Below are 17,825 nucleotides of genomic sequence, written 5' to 3' on the forward strand. Positions count from 1 at the left end.
GATGATAATTTGCTCTCAGGAGGCAGGAGTCGGCACAGCAGAACAGGTCAAGGAAACCCATACTGAATCACCTCCACAGCCGGGCCCATGGAAACGCCGAAGCGGGTCCAGATGGGAGGACGTGAGCTGAGCCACGCTCACTCAGACGGGAACGGCTGCCAGCAGATCCTGGGGGCTCAGGGCATGAGGGGGACATAGGCCTGGGAGGGCTTGTGCGTCAGGAAACTGAAGGAACATTTCACTTCTCTGCAGGCGTCAATGACGCCCTGGTTGGCATCTTACCAGCCATCTTGCCCACTCTCTTCTCAGAAATAATTCTTTTCAGGCTTTAACCACCCCTCATAGCCACCTTCTCCCCGCCCCCCATGCTTGGGTCAAGCAGGGAGCTGGGTAGGAGCAAGGAGGGGCCTTCAATGAATCTAGGACAGGAAGAGGGAGGACCCCAGGAGGGCCTAACAACCTTAAACTTGGAAGTGGGCCCTCACACCAGACTCAGCCCAAATTCAATTCCCCTAGAGCCTAAAAGCCCAGGATCTGCCCCCTTCCCACTCACAGACCATGGCTGGGAGTCAGGAGACATGGGTGCTGGTTCTGGACCGGATGCTGACTAGCCAAACCCCAGCAAAATCCCTTCTCCTGGGTGACCTTCAATTTCTTCATCTGAGAAAATAAAATAAAAATATGAGTTATATTTTTATACCTCACAGAGCTGTTGTGAAGTTGCCATGACCTTAGACGGGACAGTGTTTTGGAAATTTTAGAGTAATCAAGATAAGCATGTGAAGATGTTGATAATTAAAATGTTTACCATCAGCTCAATAATACAACAGTTATTATTTGTTAAACTCTTATGTGCCAATCCCACTGTGCTAAGAGCTTTACACATACCATTTCATGTAATCTCATAGTGATCCCCATGAGGGATATATTGTTATTATCTCCAATATACAGATAAGAAGACTGAGGCTCAAAGAATATAAGTGACTTGTCCAAGACTTATGACTAGCAAGCTGCTAAGCCATGATTCAATCACAGTTTTTTTAATATGGGGCTTTGCCCTTAGCTACCACTGTGTTCTGGATTTATAAGGAGAGGGCATTGTTTGCTGACACCTGGAGTGAGAGACCATGGATGGAGAGGAGAGAAGAAGGGCTACATTTGCTGAATCTTCTTGGCTTGTCACACAGAGCTAGGTCATTACACAGTATCTCAATCTTTTGATCTTACTGGAGCCTTTCAAGGCAGGTACTCTATTCATTGTACAGTGAGGCAACTGAGGCTCAGAGAATGAAGTCCCTGGTCCAAAGTCACCTAGTCAGTGTTGGACCTGAGACTACGATTGTGTCCTTCTTGCCTCACCGTCTTGTTCATTACTCTCTTAAGTGTCCAGCCAGATGGTTATCCAGTTCTGTCTTGAACATTTCTGGGGACAGGGGAGGCAGTCATCTCAGGAGGATAGAATGGGCAGGGAAGACTTCTCAGAGGTGAACGCAGGAAGGAAGCTGAGTCTTGCAGAAGAGTAGAAATCTGGTGATCTTGAGTCAGAGCCCACAGTGGCCTTTCTGCTCCCTTGGGAAAGGGAGTGGCCAGACTCCTTTCTCTTTGCCCGGAGATCCAGAGGGAAGAGGCCTATGGAACTGCCAGGTTATTAGTGGATTAGGGCTTCCTTTTAAAGCTTCCTCCCATTACCGCCTGAGGATTATTAGCATCTTCAGACAATTACACCCATCCTTCTGCAATTATAACTGCTTCTCTTGAGTGCTCCCTGGCAGCTTTAAGTATGGGTCATGACATCCTCTGCCTTGGGCACCCACCATTTGGGATGGGTGGGTACCAGGACCACTTCTCTAAGGCCTGAGTACCAGCTAAGCAGGGCAGAATGGGTCCTTGTCAGACTGCGGGGTCAGGGGTGCAGAAAAATGAGGTGGGCAGCAGCTCAAGTTCCTGCCATAGGCTGCTGCCAACTTGGGAGAACATATTTGGGAAGGAAGTTATCATATAGGGCTCATAATCAGGCCTCGGCCCGCACTATCTAGTCCACATCTCACCAAGCGAGCCCCACGCTACAGCTGTCTCTCTGCAGCCTCAGCTGGTCATAACTGGAAGGGCTCATTGAGATTATTATGTGGGTAATCTTGTAAGAGACTCTGAAGTCCAGAGGCAGCAAGTAATTTGTCCAAGGTCACATAGTAAGTTGGTGGCAAAGCTAGAGCTAGAACCCAGAGCTTCTGTCTTTCAGTTCAGCTGCCAGGCATTGTGCTAAATGCTTTGTATGGGTTATTTCATTTCATCCTCTAAATAACCCTAGGAAGTTCATTTCTTATCTCTGTTTCACAGATGAGGAAACTAAGGCATAACAAGTTTAACTGACTTGTCAAAGTCTCAGGCCTGTGGGTGGAGGAGCTGAGATTTGAACTCTGGGAGGTCTGGCCCATGCTTTCCACCATCCTCTGCACTGCCTTGTCTCCATGGAAACAAGGCAGCAGGCTGTGTTCTTCCACCCACCTGGGGCTGTGAAAAGGTTGTTCAGGCTCCCGAGGATGGCAGGGGATTCTGCCAAGCCATCTTTTCTCCTCCTTGGAGACACTCAGGGAGACCCAAGATCCACGGCTGACCCAGCCCCTCCTTCACTGTGGCTTTGGGAGAGCCACCTTTGCTCCTCTCCAGGCCACTTGTTTTGGGGGATATCTACAAGATTTGGAGGCCTTGCCAACTCTAATGGACACTACTATCTGAGCCTCTTGGGTGAGGATGGCGGTGTGGATCTGGCTTGTCAGGTGAGCCCTGACCCTGGCCATGTCTATCTAGTTGAGGCAGAGAAACTCATGCTCATGATAAGAGCTGAGAGCAGTCACTGGGCCAAAGACAAGGCCCCTGCTCCTCAGGCTTGTGGTAGAGAGGGCAGATAGAGAGGCAGAGTACCACCCACTCCTCCACCCACTGCTCCTCCCACTCCTCCACACCATAGGGAGCGTAATTAGAAGGTAACGTGTAGGAGCAGGGCTCATGGGTTCACATAAACCTCACATGTGCACTCACACATACATGCTCATACCCTCTGTAGACACATGTGTAAACACACATGGTATATACACACCATGTTCTTATGAAAACACTCACATGTGTATACTTCTATATGTACACACATGCACACGTGTGCACACCCTCAGACACCCACACATCCATGCATGAGGTATACAGCAGCACACAGCCTCCTACAGACACCCTGACCCATGCGTGCCTCACTTTGACATGTATCAGATTTGTATACATAGCTGCGGTCCTACCTGAAACACACAAGCACACAGATTCCCTCCTTAGATCCGGGTTAAAAGCATGTTCTTTTCTCCATTTTCTCTTGCTCACCTACACTTTTGAAATCTCTCTTGCATGCACACATTTTCTTCTGCAGGCATATCCACTCTTACACGCCCACTGTCACACACCCACCCACATACAGACCGAACCACTTTCTGTCCTCCTTCCTTTTCCTTATTTCTTTCTTTTTCATATCCACCCACACAGTAATCTTAGCCTTTCTCTTTTCTCTCTCTCTCTCTCACCCACACAGTTTGTTTCCTGCTTTCCCACAGGCTGGGCTATAGCCACCTTCCTAGCACACGCGCTCACAGGGCAGGCAATACCCTGCCTGATGCCAGTCGCCAGGACTCACTCCGTGCCCCCTGCCCCCACCTCAGCACAAGAGCAGCTACAAGGTCAGGGGAATTCTCTGTGGTCCATGAGGCCAAGTGGAGGGACAGGAGCAGCCAAGGAGGGTTTGTCTCTTTGGTCACCTGACCTCCCACACTCTGAGCCTGCCCACTGGGGGACAGGAAATGTCCCCGAACCAGGCCACCTGCAGCTCTGCATTTCACAGAACCTTGGTTGGGGTGGGCTCACATCAGCACATTTCTGACTTCCTTCAGCAGAAATCTAAACACAGAACCTTGACATAAAAGACCGATGAAAGTGGAACCACCCTGGTTGAAGGGGTGGGGTACTTGGAACTCAAGGAAACTTTGCTGAAAACCCAGGCCAGCATTTTTCCAAGTGTGGTTTTGTTTCAAAATTGTTGGGAGTGTGAAGGGTGCTTGTTATCAGTCCTGTTTCCAAGCCCACAATTTCCCCGCCCTACACTGGGGAGGGGGCACCAGAATGTGGAAATCTTGACTTTTAACAGCACCTCATGTGATTCCAGTGCATACTGGTGGCTGCCACGGGGCTCTGCTGAGCTCGATCTGAATGGCGTTTAGTTCAGTGTAAAGATGAGGAACCGAAGCCCAAGAGACTCGCATCACTGCCCTTGCTGTTGCTGGCTCACCAGTTAAGTCAGGGGATGATGGCTCCAGGCTGCTGGGGAGGTGACAACCTACTTCAGTGCTCACTGCCTAAATTCTACCAAGGTCCACAGTTATTCTAGTTACTGGGGCTGAGAAGCTGGGAAGATGGGCCATAGAGGGTGCTGTATCTAGGTCTGAAAGGAAACAGGCTGGGGAGGTGGGAAGTGGCGTCAGTTATGGGGACAGAATCACAAAGACAGATTTAAAACGGGGGTAATGGGAGGAATAGAGAAAGGGGGGATGAGATAGATGGGGCGACATGAAGAAGCTGAGCGAAATAGAAAGCAGAAGGGTTTAGGGACCGACCCAAAGATGTATAGATGAAGAGGAAACAGAGGTAGACAACGAGGCAGCAGAGAGTGAGGCACAGGCGGAGGGAAGAGAGGGGACCCGCCAGAAGACCGCAGGCCGAGTCGGTGGGGTGGAAGGAGGGGAAGAGGGGAGTCGCACCTCAGAGGGCTGGGCTGGGCGGGGCGGGGCGGAGCGGGGCGGGGCGGGAGGGGCGGCGCTAGGGCCCCGGGGAGCGGGCCGCAGGAGCGCGACTTGCCGCCCGCCCAGCCTTCCCGGCTCCGGCTCCGGGTCCCGGAGCAGCCCGCTAGGCGGTGGAGGTAGCTGCGGCGGAGGCGCGGAGGGGGCGCCCGGCCTGGATCGGTGGTGGCAGGGGTCTCGGGGCTGGGCGCCCTGAGGGACGCGGCCAGGTGCGCAGAGGTGGCGTCGCCTGTGAAGTCGAGGACCGCTCGCGGAAGCTAGAGGTGGTGAGTGAGGGGCGCTGGCCGGGCAGGGGTGCTGGCTCCGAGCGCACCTCTCTCCTTCCCACCTGCGCTGTTCCTGGCACCGCCCAGGTGGAGGTGACACATCTGGGCTCCAGTCCCCGCATGCAGGGTGACCTTGGCCGAGTCACTGCCACACTCCGGGCCTCAGTTTCCCCATCTGAATGGTGGTGTGGGGGGCGGGCCGGAGATCTCGAAGCTCTGGAGCAGCTGAGGAGCGGGAGGACGCCCCGACGCCGGGAAGCTACTCCCCCGGGCTGCGTGGGAGCTCCCGCCCTCGAGCCCGGGCCCGCAAGCCGATCAGGGGCCGGAGCAGCCCGGGGCTCACAGGTGGGCAGCCGCCGGAAGTCGGCGCCCCCCAGCCCGCCCTGGGAAAGGTCGGGCTTGCTGGACTTAGGAAAACGGCATGTTGGACTCTGCCTGGGGCTGACAACATGGGCGCCTGTGGGGCAGCAGAACGGCGTGTACTGGGCCCGCGCCCCCCCTTCCCGCGGGCGGGGCGGCTGGCGCCGGGTCAGGCTGTGCCGGCGAGGCACGCAGGACGCGAACCGTCAGACCGCAGGGACTACAGGCCAAGCCCCGCCTGGGGAAATCGAGGCCTTTCCTGAGCACCCAGGGGAGAAGGGGAACTGTCCTAAGGGCTCTACATACAAATCTCACAACATCAATACTCTTTCCCCATTTGCCAGGTGAGCATGGAGGCCCTAGATGTGGCCTGAGTGGAGGGTGGGATTCCTTTCTAACCGCGTCACTGTGGGATCAGGAGGCCCCATCCAGGGCCCTGATAAGCCCTCTCTGAGGACTCTGGGGAAGAGGTATCCTTTCCCCCCACGCTACCGACCCCAAGTTATGGGCTTATTCTGGATGGGGACAGGGACCCCTTCCCACTTGTGTTCCATATGTGTGAGTTGTCTACAAGGGCCAAGAGCAAGCAGGGAAGCTGCACCCGCCCCACTCCCTACCCAGAGTGGCAGGTGGCACAGGAATAAACCAACTTGCTGCGTGATCTTGGGGCAAGCCCCTTGCCCTCTCTGGCTCCCAGTGAGAGGGCGAGCACCACCAGCACTATTATCGCCAATGCAGTTGTTCCCGAGGGAACAACTGCATTGGCGATAATAGTGCTGGTGGTGGCTATAGGGGTGGTGACAGAGTGTCCCACCCCTGTCACATTGCAAGGATGAGACAGGATGCTGATCAGAGCAACTAGGGTATACTGGGATAAGAGACTGGAAGCCTTTCTGGTGTCAGTCTCCCTGTCACCAACCACAGGCCTGGCCCCATCTTATGTTGGGGGCAGAGCCACAAACAAACCAATGACCTCCTCCTCCCACTACTTACCATATACCTCAGGAAGAGGACCCCTCAAAGGAATCACAAATGCTCTGCTTGCTGGGAGGAGGTTGGTCTTCGGCCTCTGTCTCCATATATCTTGGGTTGGTTCCTCCTCTCCGGTCCTCCATTTCCCCATCTATACATTGAGGGGAATGGAGTAGGATCACTCTAGTTTGATAGTGAGAGAACTTCTTCAGAGCAAACTGTTTGCTGCTGTGCCACCCTGGCTCCTAATCACCAGTGTTCAGGCTGGCCCCACTTTGCAGGCCATGGGCCAGCTCCCCCCACCCCCCAAAACTAGTACCTAAATTACAGTGTGGTTGGAATCAGCATTTACATGGTTAAAATAGGCCTTTAACTCCTTTTCTCCCATGTTAGCTATTGCCTTTACCCAAGGCGAAAAAAAGAACAAGAAAAGAGCCATGGTGTTTGGTGTCTAGTTCCCAACTGACCCCTAGCTCTTCATCAGCATTTGGTCTAATCTCCGCATCATAGAGTTGAGGAGACTGAGGCTGCAGAGGGGAAGAGATTTGCCTGGGATGATGCTGTGAGTAGAAGGCGGCGAATCTCCCTTTCTTTGGGACAGAGCAGCTCCTTGGGGGCAGTATGTCAGAGGAGCCTTCTCTCTATCTCCTCTTCACACATAACCCCCCCTCCCTACATTCTGCCACTGCACAATGGATGATTCACACCCACTTGGGCCACTTTACATCCCAGGGCTGAGCAGGGGTCAGGTCGCTCCCTCCACCTGCCAGGGCTGCCATCCCCAAGGCTGAACATACCTCCAGGCCTAGGGGCCTTGGCCTGGGAGGCACGTTTTCCTTCAGGGCAGCTCCCAGGCTTCCAGACATGAGCTCATCTTAGCTGCTGATGCCAGGAAGGGAGGGACAGGGGGAAGCGGGCAGGGCTGCACAGATTGGGGCACCATGGGCCCCTGGGGAAGTGGAGGGTGCTGTTGTTGAGGACTTGCAGGCTTTGGCCCCTATCATAATGGGGAGGCAGACACAAGATAAGCCAGCAGAGGGTCAACTGGGGTGGGGATGGGGACGGGGACAGGCCCTGGGTCTGCCACTTGCTTGCTGTATGATGTGTGAATCCTTTGCTCTCTATGGACCTTAGTGCCCCTGGCTAACAATTAGGGTGGAGTGGGTCCTTAGGCATTGGGGTTACAGTCAGGTCCTGCCCTCAAGGAGCTTACATTTTAATTGGGGAGGTAGTCAAGAAAAAGGGAAGCAAAGAAATCAGCAAGATAATTTCAGATAGATAAGAGTGGCATTAAAAAAAGTAAGCCATGCTGCTAAGATGGAGAGCAATTAGAAGGGCTGCTTTGTTAGTGGTTGAGGAAAGCCTCTCTTTGGAGATGACACTGGAGCAGAGACCTAAATGTTACTTAAAGGTGTGGTCATGGCTTCATGGAGGAGGCATGACAAGAACTTAGGTCTAGAAGAATGGGAGGGATTTGGTGGGGAGGAAGGGTGTTTCGAATGATGGTAAAAGGTATAAAATAGAAATCCTGTGTGCGAGGGCAAGGAGGGCATTAGCTGCGGTTATGAAAATGCCTTCATCCCTCAGAGCTTCAGACTGCATGTCCAAAGGAGCCTGGGGCCCATGATCTGGTCAGATGGGTGGCTGGGCTCTGCTGAGTTAGGCCAGTATGTGTATGTGAGCTGAGTCCTTTGTGAACTGTCCCTGGACACTGGGATTCAGTTGCTACCCAGTATGGCCAGAGGAGGAGTCAGTGTGAGGACAGCCTCCAGGCCCTGTAATTCCAGAGGCTTACAAAAGCCCTCTCTCTCCAGAATGAAATCTTCACTAACTGGCTACTGCCTGAAATTCCACCATCCTAGCTTCATCTTTTCCACTTGCTGAGGCAGTGTTGTACACTACTGTGTGACCCTACCCTACCCTACCTTGCCCCACCTCCAAGGGCTGCTGAAGATGGAGCAAAATTCAGTCTACTCCTGTGCTACCTGCTTCCTGCATGGCTAGTACACAGATTCTGTGGTTGGACCCCTGGGTTCTCCTCCTGGCTAGCTGGGAGATCTTGGGCATGTTATATAACCTCTCTAGGCTTCTGCATCCTCATCTATAAGATAGAAACGATAGTAGACCCTATCTCGTACGATTGTTCTGAAGATCAAATGAGATGATAACTGCTAAAAAATTAACTATTAGTTATTAAATAGTATTATCATGTTTCGATAATATTCTGTTAAAATTTCAAGCCCTTGAGGAGATGGACACTCGCTCAAGACTCATATCTCAGTATAAATTACTTTTTGACATTTGACCAGGAACCATTTTTGATGGTGGGAGGAGGGGCACAGCACAGGGGAAAGGGCCTGGCCTGTGCTTCGGGGTTGGATAATTGAACTTCAAGTCTTACCTAACCGGCTGGTAGTCTTGGACAAATGATTTGCTTCCTCTGTGGCTCAGGCTTCTGTTCTGAGACTCTCTGCAATGGGCTGGGAAGGATATGAGGGGGCCATGGGTGTGAAAGAGCTCAGGAGACTCCATGGGGTCAGCAGGATGGGCTGTCACCAGGGTGGGTCAGGAAAGGGCAGGTTGGATGAGCCCCACAGACAGGAGAGTGGGCTGACCTGGGACTTTTGTTTATCCTCTGGAATAACATCTTGTAGAGAGAATGTTCAAAAGGCAAGAATGTTCTGAAAAAATATTTAACATTTATGGTTATTTACTATGTGCCAGGGATGGTCTAAGTTCTTTGCATGTCAACAGCTCCATGAAGTAAGTACTGTTATTATCAGTATTTTACAGACGGGAAACAGAGGCACAGAGAGGGTAAGTGAGCTTCCAAAGGCCACACAACTGCTAAGTGGCCAGATTCAAACCCAGGCAGTTTGGCCCTCAAGGCCCATATGCTTAATGATTGCATGGCATGGTCTCTCCTGCTTTTAGACAGACCGCCAGAGGCTCAGAGGGACCGAACCACCTGCTTAAGAACACCTACAACTCCTCTTTAATCCTCATCATCTCTGGCCCTCAGGTCCTGGAAGGAAGAACCTCACTGGGTCCCGGTTCTGGGGTTCTGAGGTGGGCCCTTGTGCCAGCTCAGCCTCTTTTCTTCCTCTACACTCCTCCCCTGGGAGTAGGTACGGGAGGACCAAGTGTGCCCTGGGAGTGCTATGGGCACGGGAGATTCTGCCAGGGCCTGGCGAGTGGGTGTCATTAGTGTTGTGGAGGTTGAGTAGGTCCCAAGAGCCTGAGTTGTTATGAACTCCCATGGAGTCTGGCATGCCTCCCATCACTGTACACATGGGGGAAACTGAGGTCAGAGAGTCCAGAGACAGGCCCAAAGTCACGGATAGGAGGTGTCCTACCTCCCTGGGTCTTTTGTCCTGCCCCTAGGCTGCTTAGTACTTATGGGCACCATAGGGTGGTAGGAATTGGGGACCCTCCCACCGATCCTCAAGGTGGCCTTGATCTCAGCCAGGACATGATTTCTGTTATGGGGCTCTTTGGGAGGGCACATGGAGTTGGGGGATGGGAAGGGTGCTGATTAAAAAATAGACTGTCACGCGCATGGGGAACAGGCATGTTACCACCCAGCCTGTGCCAGTTGGCTCCCCCATGCCCAGCTGCCAGGCCCCACTCAGGGCTCTTGCTGGGGGCCCCGCCCACCCTACGCTGGCTCTGGGCCTGAGGCTGAACGCTTCCAGCCACCCTCTCCTCTCCCTTCTCCACCCCTGCCCAGCCTCCAGGCAGATGGTGCCCTTACTGAGCCTGGGTGGGCCTGCAGCTCAGCCGTTGGCTCTAAGCTATGCCAGGGGGGTCTGGCATCACCACACACTGGCTGTGTGGCCTTGAATGAGGCCCTTTCCCTCTCTGAGCCTCAAACATGGGCAGACTAATGTTACCAGTTAAAGCTCTTTACAGCTTTCGGAGCCTTTCTCAGGTTCCACCTCTTATATAGACCCAACCAACAATGCTGGAGACCCCATTCAGAGAGGCCATGTGACCGTAAAGGCCACTCAGCTGGAATGTAGCAGAGCAGAGAGCTACATGCCCAGATAATCTTGTAAATCCAAGCCCTGTACAACTTCTCCAGGGTAAGCAAGGTCACTTGGAACCACGGAGGTGAAGGCTTTGCAGTAGTAATGTGAGCAGTGTTTTTATTAATTTATTCCCTCATTCAGTCAACAAATGTTTATTGAGCCCCAGCTATGGCTGGGGGCAGGGACACACAGAGAAATGACAGCCAAGGCCCCTGGCCTGTGGGGGCTGCTTACCATCAGGCAGGACAGACTGATGCTAAAACAAATAATGATGGAATTATAAATCTGATGAGAGTTTAGAGGCGAGGCAGAGGGTGCTGTGGCAGAAGAATGTGACCTCCAAGGGCAGGTAAGCTCCCTCTGAGACCTGTGAACAAACCTGAAGGATGAGGCGTGGTCAGACAGGCACAATAGGGGGATGAAGGGAGAAAGGGGTCTTGGCAACAGCAGCAGCCAGTGCAAAGGCCCTGTGGTGAGAAGTGCTTGGCCCCTGTCTGAGCACTTGAAGGAGGGCCCACGTGGCTGCAGGGCAAAGCACAATGAAGGGAGCCACAGCATGGGAGACGGGGCAGTGGGGCAATCGAATGGGTTTGAGGCCGGTCCTAGGAAGGAGGAGCTGTTCCTAGTGCTGGTTTAGGAGGCTGATCTTACCTCCCTTTTCCTCTTTCCCTCCAATGCCCATCCTGATAAGTGCTGCCAGCGGGCCCCTCTGCCCTCCCCCAGCCACTTCGCCCATGACTGAATGCAGAGTGCTCAGGCCATCTCTTCCTCTCCCTGGATCTTGTTTGCATTTTGATGGCCACCTGTTGCATCCTGCCTTCCAGAAGGGTTTGGATCGATCAGGCCTCAAACACAAGCTGTTGAGGGCATGCTCTAGGGTGGGAGGCTGCTGTCATTCAGGCTGAGTGCCTCTGTTAAGGTGAGTTCTTTTTTCCTGTTATTCCTTGTGGGAGCCTGTGGATCCTAGGAGGTTCAGCTTTTGGCTGAATAAAGGCCTGCCCCTGAATTGACTCCCACTGCTTATAACTGCTGCCTGTCCCCTCCAGTCCAGGCACCTCCATTCAACCCCAAAGCCCCACCAGGACCAAGTCCTAGGAGGAAGTGGACCTGCGTTCTGAGCCCAGCCTGCTGTATGCTCTTGGGCACATCCCTTTCCCTCTCTGGACCTCAGTTTCTCCTGTTTTATAGAGAAATATTCTAGTTTTTTTTATACTCAACATATGGACCATGGATGCAATATCAGCATCGCTCAGAAGCTTCTTAGAAATGCAGACTCTCAGGCCCCACTCTAGACCTCCTGAATCAGAATCTGCAATTTAACGACATCCTTGAGTACTTACTATGCACGTGACAGTATGAGATGCACTGTTCTAGGTCAATTGTTTTTAAACTTAACTAAAAATTGAAATTAAAAGCTAGAGAATTTTACTCTCTCTACAAAGTTTTACCTGTGAAACACATAAGAGGAGAAGCACCTACTCTGTATTTATTCATCACATGAAGAGGAAGCAGGAGGCGAGTGGAGAACTGAGCTTTACTAAAATGGGTATCGGAAGGGAGGAGGAAAAGATAACACAGTTCTGGTGGAAGAGGGCAGGTGACGCTCCATTTTCTCAGGCCTCTCCCTTATCCCTTGAGAGCTCCTGACCAGGCACCTGGAAGGCCCTTCATTTCTGACCTCCAAGGGTCTCTGTCTCATGAGTTTGGGAAGATGGGCTTGCAGGGAAGGGCTTGCCGGTCCACAGCCCAGCTCCGTCTTTCCCTGCTCGTCCCCACCTTAGTGTTCTGCTCCCTTCTCTGTGAAATCCCTGAAAGGGTAGCTGTTGCTATTCTTAGTGTGACAGGGTGGCAAGAGGAGAACATGTTAGTGCATTATTGATGCCTCTGAGTCAACATGCGGGGCTCCCGGAACACAGCCCTCCCTGAGTGGCCCTCATCACTGCCTGGGCAGATGGGAGGGTGCTTTCCGGGAACCATACCTATCCCTTCTGGCCCTGACCATCCCTGCTCAGTGCCTCCAGCCCCCAAGCTGGGAAACGGGTCATGAAATACAATGGTAAGCTAGGACTAGGAGAAGGTTGCTTCGGTGACATTTCTTCACTCATCAGCACGTATTTATCGAGCACGTATTACATGTGGTAGGGGTGGGTACACTGACGAATGAGACAGGATTCCTGCCTTCCAGGAGCTCACACTTTAGCTTGTGAGTAATGCTGCTTCGTCATCGTGGGAGCGTACGTGCCAGGCCTGATGCTGGGTACTTTGTACATGTGAGACCTAATTCTAATCACTCTTCAGGGTAGGAATTAGGAGACCCTTTTACAGAAGAGGGAACAGACTCGGCCTATACAAGGCTTGCTGAAGGTCATCATAGCCGGTGAGTGGCTCAGCTGGAACTTGAACTCAGGCTGGCTAGAACAGAAAGACCATTTCAGATCAAATGGCAGATGTAGTGTTAAGACTTTGGGAACCCCGTGCACTGCCCTGTGAGGAGGCCCTTATGGCCGGAAGGACATTAACTGGGGTTGTCCCATTGTCCGCAAAGCCTAAGTTGTTGGACAAGTCATGTATGTCCAGAGTTTTTGTAAACCTGCAGTGAAAGGACAGGTACACTGTGGGCTGGAAGTCAGAACCGTATGGGATGAGGTGATAAGGCCTGAGGAGCCCAGGAATCTGCATTTTGGACACACTCCCTGGGGGATTTTACAGCACTGCAGGTTTCCCATCTGAGCCAGGGAGGGAACGAGACTCACCTGAGGCCTCACAATTGGAGTTGGAGACTAAAACCCCAGGTCTGCAGCTCCCAATCTGGCCCTTTCCTTCTCTTCAGCTGCCTCTGAGCATCCTGAAGGGATGAAGCCAGCGCTGGAGATGACTGCAACGTGTAATGATGCTGGTAGCAGCTGGTAACATTTACTGCGCTGTGCTAGGCATTTTACACGGCTTATCCATTTAATTGCAGTAACAGGAGAAAGGGGGACATTCTTCACAGCAACATGATCTCCTGGGGCATTTGAGCATCAGGTGGCAGATTTAATGTACCCCTGGAAAAAGGGAAACCATGTCTGAAGTGCAGAGATGCTGAGGAAGTGAATTTGAAAGCACACCATTGGTGCACTTACCATTTGCCAGTAGCACGTGCCCTCCAGACAAGGGTTGTCTGGTAACTCTGTTACCTGGAGGCAGGGCAGGCTGGCAGGAGGGGGACACCTGTGCCCTTCCACAGATATGTACTTGCTGCGTGTGCATCAATGCCAGTCTGCCACCTGAGTACCTGTGTCTCCACATGCATACCTGTGCACACATTCGCGTGTGGGTTCTGCTCTCTCTGTGCGTGCATGTACACACTCAACTTCGTGTAATGCAGGTACGAAGCAAGCAGCACCTCTGTGAGTGGGTGCGTATGAAGGGGAGGATGCGCTGCTACTGGCCGGGCTCTCGCCAGCATTAAGAAGCTATTAAAAATTCGTATGTGTTGCAAGGTGTGCGTGTGCGTGTGTGTGTGTGTGTGTGTGTGTGCGCGCGTGCGCGCGCGCGCATGCGCGTGCGGGCGCGTGTATGTGTGCATGCGCACACGCGTACGTGTGCATACAAATGATTGCAATGCAGGGGGATCCCTGAAATCCAAAAGGCAGAGGTAGAAGAGCCATTAGAGAACCTGTTTTCCTCACTTGTGCCTCATCTTCACATTATGTGTCCCATCCTCATACTTGCCAGGTGTGAGCCTGCCTCAGGACCTTAGCCCTAGCTGTTCCCTCTCTCTGGTCTCTCTTTCCCTGAACACATACATGCTTCATCTTCTCACCTTCTTTACTCAGATGTGACTTCTCAGTGACACCTACTTCGATGACTATATTTACTTTTGCAACCACTCCCCATGCCATGCAGTCTGCATTTCTCTGCTTTATTTTTCTCTAAGCATTTCCCATCTGACTTATTTGTCTAGTTACTGATGTATTTATTATCTTGTGTCTCTACTAGAATGCAAGCAGGGATTTTTGTCTGTTTCTTTTCGTGGCTGTGGATAGTGCCTAGCCTTAGTTGGTATGCAATAAATGCTGGTTGAATGAATGAATGAGTCCATGCGCCACCTATACTTACTAACTTTCTTTAAATTGTCTAAATTCGTTACTAAAATATCTATTTTTACCTCTTCCTAAGCAGTAATATACCTTTCACAGATTCAGTGTTTATTATACTCCTTTTCCAATACATATGTGAAATTTGCAACACTATTAAGATTTTAATTATCAGGGTACCACCTAAATCCTTCTGCTTCCACTGGCATGTGGGGGCGCCACGTTGTAGGAATCACTAGTACGGTCCAGCCCCTTCTGAGAACACATGAACAGACTAAAACCCAAAGAGTGTCAGGAATTAGTCCAATGTCTCACCTAAATTGTGACAGGATAGACACTGGAACCAAGTCTCCTGACATCCTGTCTTCTTTTGTAGTTTGAAAGACAAGGGGAGGGTGAGGCTGGATGATGCAGCCTCTCCTCCAGCAAGAGACTCCTCCTGCTGGAGGAGTGCCAACCATGCCTAGTAATTGGTGAATGGCATTAGGGGCATGGCAGGGTCAGCAGGCTCAGGCACACCCAGGGCCTCAGTGCCCTCCTGGCTGCAAGGCTGTGTACCAAGTGGTAGGAGCCAGCCTCACCTGTACCTTCCCTCCTAGGAGTCTTGGACCTAGGGACTGTGCAAGGGGGCCTGGGCACTCACATCTAGCAAGACTTGGGATTCAAACTCGATTCTCTCTGCTACCGCACATTGGCTAGAGGTTGGTGTTGGGGTCCCCTCGCAGAGAGGATGCTGGGGAGGTGAGGGGGTGAGGGTGAGGGAAGTTGGGTTGGCCTAATTGTAAGCAGGAGAGCAGAGAGGACTGGGGAAGGGAGGGAGATAGAGCCCTAGCCTGGTAGAGTTATGCGGAGGTGGGTTTGTGCAAAAGGCTGAGTTAAATCCCCTTCAGCTGTGCACAGTGCTATACACTATAGAAATCATTTCTGCATCTCATTTGCTCAGCAGCGGCTCTGCAAAAGCAGATTTTATCGTTCCTGTTTTACTGATGAGGAAGTTGGCACTCAGAGAGGAGAAGTGATTTACTAAAGGTTGCACAGGACAACTTGTTGAGCAAGACCTGTGAGGGAAAGAGCCAGCACCTCTGGTTGGATTTGGTAAAAGAGGGCTGTCTGAGGGAGGGCGCGCGGGCAGAATGGATGTGGGAGTGAGAGACGGAGGTGGAGATTGCTGACCATTCACTGCCAAATAACCTCAGCAAATCACAAAACCTTTCTGGGGCTCAGTTTCCTCATCTGTACAATGGATAAACAGTACTCCCAGTTCACAGCTTGCAAAGATAAAATGAAATGACATAATAAAATAATACTTTAACCGAACGCCTGAAAATAAGAAGCACTCAGTAAATAGCAACCTGAGTAATAAAAATGAAGTTTGCCCACAGAGGCCACCAGACAGGACCAGGTGGGGGTGGGGGGTGGGGATTCCCAGGCCTTCACTGGCAGGTGCCAGCGAGCTTGAGACCCAAAGTGAGTGAGCACAGCCTGGAGGAGCCACGAGGGGTTTGCGGGCCGACTGGTCTCTCCCAGAGCCCCGCTGGCGAGGACCCCTCCTGGGCAGAAGCAGCTTCGGCACCGCCTCAGCACAGGATGGGCTCCCTTCGCTGTTTATGCCCTGGTGCGACTCCGACTCCGGCATGGTCGGGCCATCATTACCATTCCTCCTGCGTTTTTTCTCCCTGGTTATTTATTTTTCTGTGAGGAAAGAATGTGGGGAATTTACCACAGGGTGCTGGCTTTCGTTTTTCGGCTGCTGAGTGGCCTTTTCTATAAGAGGGAGGCAGAGGAGACAGATGGCCGAGGCCTCGGAGACGGAGGCGGCAGAGCGTCCCGGCTGAATCCGAGGCCGGGGCCGTGGGGCAGTTATGTAACCCACCCAGAGACCCAAGGCAGACATCACAGTGGCAGGAGCCCTATGATGTCATAACTGCAGTGGAACTCTACCTGGACCAATTTATTCCCCCTCAGCCTCTGGGCACGCCCACCAGGTGTGCTCTTCTATCAAAGGTTCCTTCCTGTCCACCTGGGCTTTACTGAGGTGTGGGTGGGGTGTGGGTGGGGGTGGGGTAGGCATTGCCTTGAGCCTTCCAACCTCTCTCTGCAAGGCTGTTCTATTGCTTGGGATGTCTCCACATCTCCATCTTTCAAGACCTAGAACATGTGCCACCCTTCCAGGAATGCTTCCCAGGGTCCTTCATCCTAATTTATTTCATTCTTAGGCTCTATATTCTCCTGGCACTTAGTGGAATATGCTGCCTCTTCGGTCTAATGCTGGGATGTGAGGTTTCATCTCCCTGTTCACCCACAGACTTATTGATCTTTCCCTCCATCCTTCTCCACTTTCCCCCCAGGAACCACCCTCTAGATCTCTGATCTAGAATCTAGACACATCTGAGAGCTAAATGAATCTAGAATTCATCTCCCAGGATGAATGGTGGAGCAAACTGTGGAGGTGAATTTGGACTGTGGGGGTGCTCCTCCTCCAGTCATTTATGCAGTCGACACTTATTAAACCCCTGCTGGGTGATGGCCTCTGCTGAGTCTGGGGTGTTTAGAGATGGAGACCAGCCACTGCCCCAGGGCCCAGAGGAGGGGGCTATAACCGTGTAAAGGGCCAGAGTGTGCCAGGCCCTGGGCTGGGGTCTGGGGACCCAGAAGTGACCTAGGTCCAGCCCTGCCCCTGGTAGAGGCACAGTTTAAGAAAAACGATCACTCTTCCACCCTGGTTTGCCACCTTTTTTTTTCCTGGATTAAGTGTTTCCTCTGGAAGGGAGGGTACGGCAGTCCTTTCTGTGCATCCACGGCTCCTGGGGCTGGGATGATGGCAGCTGAGGCAGCAACATAGGGCTTAGTGGGCAGGCCTGGCTTAGCAGGACTGTGCTGGGAGGTGGGAGCCTGGGTCTGAGCCTGGCTATCGGTGAACCAGCCCTTTCCAGTTTGCTGTACACCTGGGCTGAGCCTGCCTCTCTCTGGGTCACCATTTCCAAGTCCCTGAAAATCTAATTGTAGAGTAGCGTTTAGGCCAGTAGAAAAGACAGAGGTGAACCCAACAGCAGGCCCTGGTCAGCCAGCAGTGAGCAGTGCTGTGGCCTGACTTGGGAGCCTTTGTCTCACGTTCCTCCCAGCCCAGCCATCCTGCTCTGCCTGATCCCTGCCCACTGCCAGCAGGGAGATACCAGGAGTTGGGCCAGGCCTGGCCTCCTTCCCCTCCGGCCTTGGTTTCTGAGCTTTCTCAACCTGTTGTTTTTGCAATGGAGTCCTCCTCCTGCTATGAGGCCCTTGGGCCAGTAC

The 17,825-nt window shown here is 52.4% G+C and overlaps 1 protein-coding gene across 2 annotated transcripts in view; it reads left to right on the forward strand.

Annotated features, from left to right (window-relative positions):
* Positions 1-4,852: 4,852 nt before the first annotated feature.
* Positions 4,853-17,825, forward strand: part of SYNPO (synaptopodin) — a 26,918-nt gene continuing 13,945 nt past the window's right edge. Inside the window, exon 1 of one of the 2 annotated variants that reach the window (XR_896529.2) lies at positions 4,853-5,095. The gene's annotated coding sequence lies outside the window, so the exon portion shown is untranslated. Of the gene's footprint in view, positions 5,096-5,598; positions 5,800-17,825 lie in introns of those variants that run through there. The other variant, XM_023537295.1, reaches the window with a different exon arrangement.

The sequence above is a fragment of the Pteropus vampyrus genome, unplaced genomic scaffold (assembly GCF_000151845.1).
Source record: "Pteropus vampyrus isolate Shadow unplaced genomic scaffold, Pvam_2.0 Scaffold185, whole genome shotgun sequence".
Taxonomy (NCBI): domain Eukaryota; kingdom Metazoa; phylum Chordata; class Mammalia; order Chiroptera; family Pteropodidae; genus Pteropus; species Pteropus vampyrus.